This window comes from Sinohyriopsis cumingii, unplaced genomic scaffold (assembly GCF_028554795.1).
Source record: "Sinohyriopsis cumingii isolate HCF-2022 unplaced genomic scaffold, ASM2855479v2 utg000295l, whole genome shotgun sequence".
In the NCBI taxonomy this organism is placed as follows: domain Eukaryota; kingdom Metazoa; phylum Mollusca; class Bivalvia; order Unionida; family Unionidae; genus Sinohyriopsis; species Sinohyriopsis cumingii.
Genome location: NW_028315885.1, coordinates 109,839 through 117,091, shown reverse-complemented (window position 1 = coordinate 117,091; position 7,253 = coordinate 109,839). Strand labels below are relative to the sequence as shown.

General features: G+C 33.9%; 1 long non-coding RNA gene across 1 annotated transcript; it reads right to left on the bottom strand.

The window, feature by feature from the left end:
- Positions 1-3,256: 3,256 nt before the first annotated feature.
- LOC149774370 (uncharacterized) lies at positions 3,257-6,389 on the bottom strand. Its single transcript, XR_016416876.1, has 3 exons — positions 6,188-6,389; positions 4,113-4,212; positions 3,257-3,508 (listed from the first exon to the last, which is right to left on the bottom strand). It is a non-coding gene; the product is annotated as an uncharacterized LOC149774370 (long non-coding RNA).
- Positions 6,390-7,253: the final 864 nt, after the last annotated feature.

Here is a 7,253-nt window from a genome sequence, read left to right as displayed (position 1 = left end):
ATCATATCCTTGTCGAATATTTTCTCGACGCAAACATAGAAATACTGATGTGTATTTATGGAACTCATCGATATACACAAATACCTATAGTGATCATAGATAACTGCAATATTTTAGTTGTATTTAACGAAGTTGATATATATATATATATATATATATATATATATATATATATATATATATATATATATATACTCTGCGAAATATTCGTCAGTCTTGGTGTAGCGGAGATATGGATATAATCAGATTTAGAAATTTCTTTTCAAAAGCACAAACTACGCCACACGGATTTATAACAATACATTTTCATGACCCTCCATCACGATATCGTATAGGTCTTGATACAATAATTGGTTGAGAGATTCATTTAATTACTCATATATGTATAACAGCAGAAATTGTGCTCCCTCAATAAAACTTCCAGCAGATAAATGAACATACCCACAAATTTAGAAAAACACTTACGGCAAAAATAAAGTTACCAAAAAATAAATAAATAAACCATAAGTTAGAAGCTTCAATTGGACGTTATGGAACATTTCTTTTCCTTTTCGTAGGAAGCTTTTCTCTCTTCACAAATGACGTTTCAGCAAAACGTCTATTCATCCTCCTTGCTGCTAAATGATGACAACACCAGCTGTTTTATTAATATAGCTCAAAACCGATTGAACTGAAAAGTTATTATGCTTTTGACCAAATTTGTTTGAACGTAAAAATCAACTTGTATAAAATATTCAGCGCGATTTCGATAAACTGCCTTTTCTTAACTTTATAATGGCTGTCACGAAATGTTATTTTACGAGCTTGATATAAACAGATCTAAAATAAATCATTCATGCATTTCGTTTTGATCTTCTCAATATCAAAGAATGCCTATAATTTCCAAAGATCTTAGAATGCCGATCAATCTTTTTTACATTTCGATGTCTTCTCCTTTTAAATGTATGAACCTCAAATTACTAGTTGCATCATTGAACATATGTGCATGAAAAATAAATATCATTCATTATGATCGTAACCTGTGACTCTTTACTGCCACTATAATGAATACGGTTTCGTCCACAGTGCAAATGACCTACTTTGCCTAGGATGATTCATTGCGTTCCGTGATTATTCTTTAACGAGAATCACGGTATTTTTGTCCCCGAGACTCACATAATTTGGCGTAAAGACGATTTAGTTTTATAGATGAATGGGTACAGAAAACCACCCAGCCCTGACGAATTTGAATATATGCTGATCAGACTGTTTGACATTTTCTCCTTATACTCCATGGTCTAAGCGAGGATGATCACATTATTGTTAAGCATACCCAAACATTAGATATCCACAGTTGAACAATAGTTCATGGCTAAAGACTAGCATCAAAGAGTAGCTTAACCAATCTTAGCTCATTATCATAAATCAGGAAATGTTTTTAAATGCAGTCTTCTTATGAGCGATAAAGTGGTTTAGTCAAGGGGAACAGAGCAAATACTTTTTGTAAACAAAGGTCATCGTACTTGTTGTCATAGGTTACAGCTGTCATAGGTTACAGAAGGACTGACATATATATTATAATCAATCTATCGTACGCCACCCTGTTCCACTTTCCGAATATTTAAGATAGTTTTGGATTCACAACACCATAAATCAAGATTGTACCCTCTTTTGAAGCCACAGCGAATTCTGGTACCTAAAAAGCACATGCTATCATTTCTAGTAGCACTCCATAACGTTCTATGTCTTTTGCATGGTCGTTAAAATGAGAGAGAGAAAATGGAGGAAGGCGAGGTGAGGGATGGAGGGAGGGAGATATTTAAAAATTTCGGAGGTGAATGTCAAACTCCATATGGTTTCTAATTTTACCGAATGAATGCATTTCCAAACAAATTATGAAAAATGCAGCACATACGTTTTGCTTGCTGTAAAAAATCATCATTCGTAAAAAATCACCATTTTCTCATAAATTAATTATACCAATATGCAAATCAAGATACAGTCACGTGCCCATGCATCAACATGTATATGCTAATAACAATATAGTTACGTATTGCGTCATCAATATGAATAAGAGCAGACCCAACGACATTGGCATGATATTCAAAGTAAGGAGATTTGTATGTGTGATGGAGATCAGCCCTTCGCCTTAATGTTGGCATTACGTTTCTCACACTCGAACCCTCATACCATATTGCAGAGAAGGTGAATATTAACACCCGGGTCTGATTATTATGCACGATGTTGCAAAGCGTTTATTATTCAGGATATAATTATATCCGTGATTATTTGTAACTGAATGGTAAAAATACCATTTTTTTTATTAAAAAAGTAGTGTACAAGATTATAATAAATTTACTCCATTGTTTTGTTAATTAAAATCGCCTCCATGTTTCCAGTTAAATAGGTAAAGTTTACATTATTTGTTCAAGACACATTTCTCAACATATAACCATCGAACTGTTCCTTACTGATTTCTGAAATCCCATTTGTTTGTACTGTATTTGTCAATAAATTATACATCTACATTCAGCATGGTCAACTCACGTGTATGAATAGATGGGTACTGACGTGATTAGAAAAAGGAGCATCCCATGCCTGCAATATTATCGTCTTTGTAAATTCATTTGCACCAATTCTAGATTTACATATCTTTACCAACACTCATACGCACACAAAATAGGTACAAGAGTAGGGAATATGTTGCAGAAATGTACAGGTTTAACAATCGATTCTCATTTATGGCACTATGGTTTGATAACGATAAATCAAGAAAGGTAATTCATCTAAGTGTCATCAATGGGTTTTGCTAAGAACGATTCGTTTCAAAGAAGAAAAATTGCTGGAAACGAACATGGTCGTTGAAATGAAATACATGTGTAGTATGTTTTGGTTTTCAAATCAACTAAGAGCTCCTAGTGTATCATTTATATATAGTTATTAAAATACACCACATATTCGATTGCCATATCTTTCAGTAAGACACACCATATATCCAACTCACAAATATTTCAGTCACACAACAATGCGAGAATTGAGGTTCTGTCAGCAAGACAACTCAGATTGGAATTGTGGTACAGATAATTTATTTATTTATAAGAACGTTGCACAATAGAGGCATGGATCACGACTTATGTGGATATGTATGACTCCCGTTCAATTACCGCATTTCCGAGATGTTAGAACTGGTTTTATAGAATATGTTTAGTTATTGATCGACTGCTGGTTTAGATCTGATAAATGTGATATCTAAGCGCGCTAAAGAGGTTCAAGAACATTAAACCAGAATTAATTTTATTTCATACTTGCAATATAAAATATTATTTTTTCAATAATTCTGTTATAAACTTCCATAGGCAAGCAGTCCATAGCAAGCTCACTATACGAGGAATTGGGTGGCTATCAGCTATTTCGGATGTTCTAGACGGGTGTGAGTTGATTGCGATTTGGTTATTTTTTGCCCAACCATCGTATACGTAGTGGAAACCAAAGCCTGCGACTCGGACTATTTTCTCTGTTGGCCATCAGCCTGAGAAAAATGAAAAATATGTAGTATTAGCTAATAATATGAACACTGTCCTTTACCTGTCCACTGAAATTCACAAGCAATATATATAAAGCTATTTTGAAACATTCGTCCTCACGCTGAGGTATTCATCATCAGACTGATTTAATCTCTACTGAGGTTGACATCATTCGATGGAATGATGAGCGATGTTACCAGATCGGCCCAGATATGCGGAAGGTTGTAATGGTCCCAGTTCTTGTTCAGCTTTGGTTTGTGCGCACGGAAGTAGTTCGATTATTTAACCCCCGCTCATTGCAAGCTTGTTCTGAATAGAATAATTTTACTCAGTTACAAGTTACAGCATAGCCAGCCAATCATTATGGCTGTTACGTGATACTTCAGACGAGCTTGAATTTGATTTTGTAGGATCATTAATTCTCAATTGGCAATGCTGAAGCCATTGGAGATACGAATCACTAAATGCGCTTCGAGCGAGTCAACATGAACATACTTCAGATCACTCTTAATCATTATAATTCAAATTGTATCTTCTAATCTAGACAACTAGTCTATCGGGCCTACTGTATCACATTGTCAATAGGATAGATTTGTTTCACTAACTTACTCATTTATGTCCACTTTTCCTTCATCGATTGCTTGTAGTAAAAGCTCTAATGCAGCCTTGTCACCATCCTCGTCCACGTAGCTTCTGCGTTCACGAACACCTGGACAAGAATGCATATTTGATGGCGTACAAACACATTGGGCGATACATCGCAAGCAAGACGTAGCAAGGGGAGGCTACCAGAGTAAGAAATTCAGCTGATTTGTCGAAAAAGACATTGTATATTCTTCTGTACAAATATTCTCAGTGTGAAACAACACGGTGATATAATTGAAAACTGTCTGCTTTCATAGATATTTGATTATAAAATTATTTGGTTTACAGAGAATATACATTACGATGTCATATTCAACAAATCTTACCTGTCATGTTTGAACCCCAATAATGTGTCAATTTTACCATTATTGTAGTATTAACAAACAAGACATATCCATGTACATTTTCGCATCATTTTATAATTGCCAGGAAAGGAGAAGAATCTCGGTAATTACAGATGGTATATTATTTTGTAAAACAATCGTTAATAATAGCAAATCATATATTGAACACAAATGCAACATGCTATGAATGAAATAGTAATAAACATAAGTGCTAACGTATGCAGACATTATCTAAGTTTAGTAAACCATTCCCATTTTTTTTATCAAAATGTGAAACGAAAATTATCTTATACCTATGAGTGTTTGTTGATGAATTCAATGTTTTTACACACATTAATCACCAATTTCTTAATAGCACATGGGATCCACAATAAATAAATATAATACAATTAATACTGACGTTGTCCCTGTTGGTTAGTGAGTTCTATGTCATTTTATGTCATAAAATTTTTTCTTGAAAACAAAATGAGGCTGACAGAAAATCACACAGCTAAGATAACATTCACAACATTTTTTTCCCCTTTTCTAAAATGTTTCATACAAAGATCACTATAATTATATCATTATTATTTGTACATTAGGACAATCCCACCTCACCTTACCTCCTACATCCATAAAAAGTCAGCCACTCCGAAACGGCTCTCGGTTTTAAGTTGTAAACTGTTTTAGAGAGATCATTTCATTTAATCAAAGTTACAGCTGTGTGTTGCCTGATTTATCAGTAAAATATGCAACACGTAAATATATTCAATCCACTAAAAACATGTTTCCGGCAAATCAATCGCTTTACACGAAACTCTAGTGAATAAAGTGTGTACTGTGTCAGTAAAATAATACAGTTAGTAAATGTAAAGGTATTTCTATTTGTTTTATGTCTCCTTTTATATCTTGCAATTGTGTATAAGATACGAAAAAACATCAATAAACTAAACTAAGTATACTAAAAACGGCTGTGGATTATCCCCCTCACCTTCAGATTTCATAATGTTTGTTTTTCCCCAACGAAGATTCATGATTTTTGCCGGGATTTGCAAGTGTAAGATGTTTAAAAGTTGAATGTAATATGTTTTGATACCATCCAAAGGAGCAGCGTACTGACCATTGTTAATGGTGTTTAGATGTAACTGACTGATCTCTTCTACCACCGATTCGTTCATGGGCAAAACGTATTTTGCATCTTAAACACATTAGGGTAATTTATGCTACTCGGTTAAATTCATTGATTCTCCCACTAAGATCTGTAATATAGATTATTTAAGATGGTACCAATTTTAAACTCTATGCTATGTTGTTGTTTTCAAAATATGTTAGTTTCTTCTCTCAATGTAACATAATATTTGTTCAGTTTACATACATGCATACGGAGGATTATACCAATCATGCGTGTTGGGAAAGAATTAAGATTATATATATATATATATATATATATATATATATATATATATATATATATATATATATATATATATATATATGTGCGATGAGTACAAAAATGACTTGAACAATGAAAACCGTCTTGTGAGGCTTAATTCCCATAACAACATTCTTATATTCAGCGTTGCGCATAATTTCACTCATAGACGTACTAACAAATGTATGCAGACAATATAATACATTCAAACCAGAAAGAGACGGAGAAAATTAAAAGCATTGAAATACAAGAAAGGAAAGAGGGAAAAGGAAATAAAGAAATACCAGCGGATAAGGCGACAGCACACAAGACCAAAAGTAGCAGCAAAACGGCGAGATTCCTCATCATTAGAAATTGGTGATGCTCTCTGTTCCTTGCCTGCTTGAAGATCATGGGTTGATCGTGTCCTCACTATTTATACGAATTCTGGTGGGGCGTGGTCGTCGAGAGGTAACACATGACCAGTGACAATACACTTGAGCTACAAACTGACCCAGAATTAAATATACCGGTAAATACCCGATTCGCACTGAGAGCTACGTATGTCCAATAGGGAAAATCAGTGGAATTAAGTACCTGAGCTATACTTATTTCTTTAAGCACTCCAGGTAACTTTATTCTTTATTATACTTCTTTACCGTGGATAAGAAAGCAGATAACCGTATTCTGCAACTATAACCTGATCTTATGAAAATTTAGGACGTACGCCATTTATCAGTTATCTTGTGGTCATACGATTTTTTAATGGATACAATAGTCTGTGTCGTATTACCTAAGTTTATCTTACAGTTCAACTTCCATAATCAAATTATAACGACTAGAGTATTGTGAATGACTAAACTAATACGTTAACATGTGTTGATGCATTAACGCATCTACGAACTGAGAACACGGACAACAGCTGAAAACACAAAACATTGGAGCGAACAGCACCTACGTTTTTTGACATTCTAAACTGAATAATCTTTCTGAGTTTATGCTGTTCTGTGTTACGATTCGTAAAACCGTTGGCAGTTATCAGCGACGTAATTATTTTCACCTTATCAATGCATTATTAATAGAAACGAAGCGATAATGCTTTTAGTGATACCTTATAACTATCTATCACAAATGTATCTTTATAAATAAAGCTGAACTCATATGAAATTGTATAGTAAAGGAAAAGATCGTAATAAAGCTAAATTATTTTTAGAAGAACATATATTAGTATTATAACGATTTTTACACCAAATGCTAACAAGCGCCGTCAGCCCATAGTTATCCTTTCCGACCAATATGTGCAAACGCCTTAATAAAATGGACCATTGCAAGTTGCTACACTGTAACTGCGCAGATTGTCTTGCATTCCAA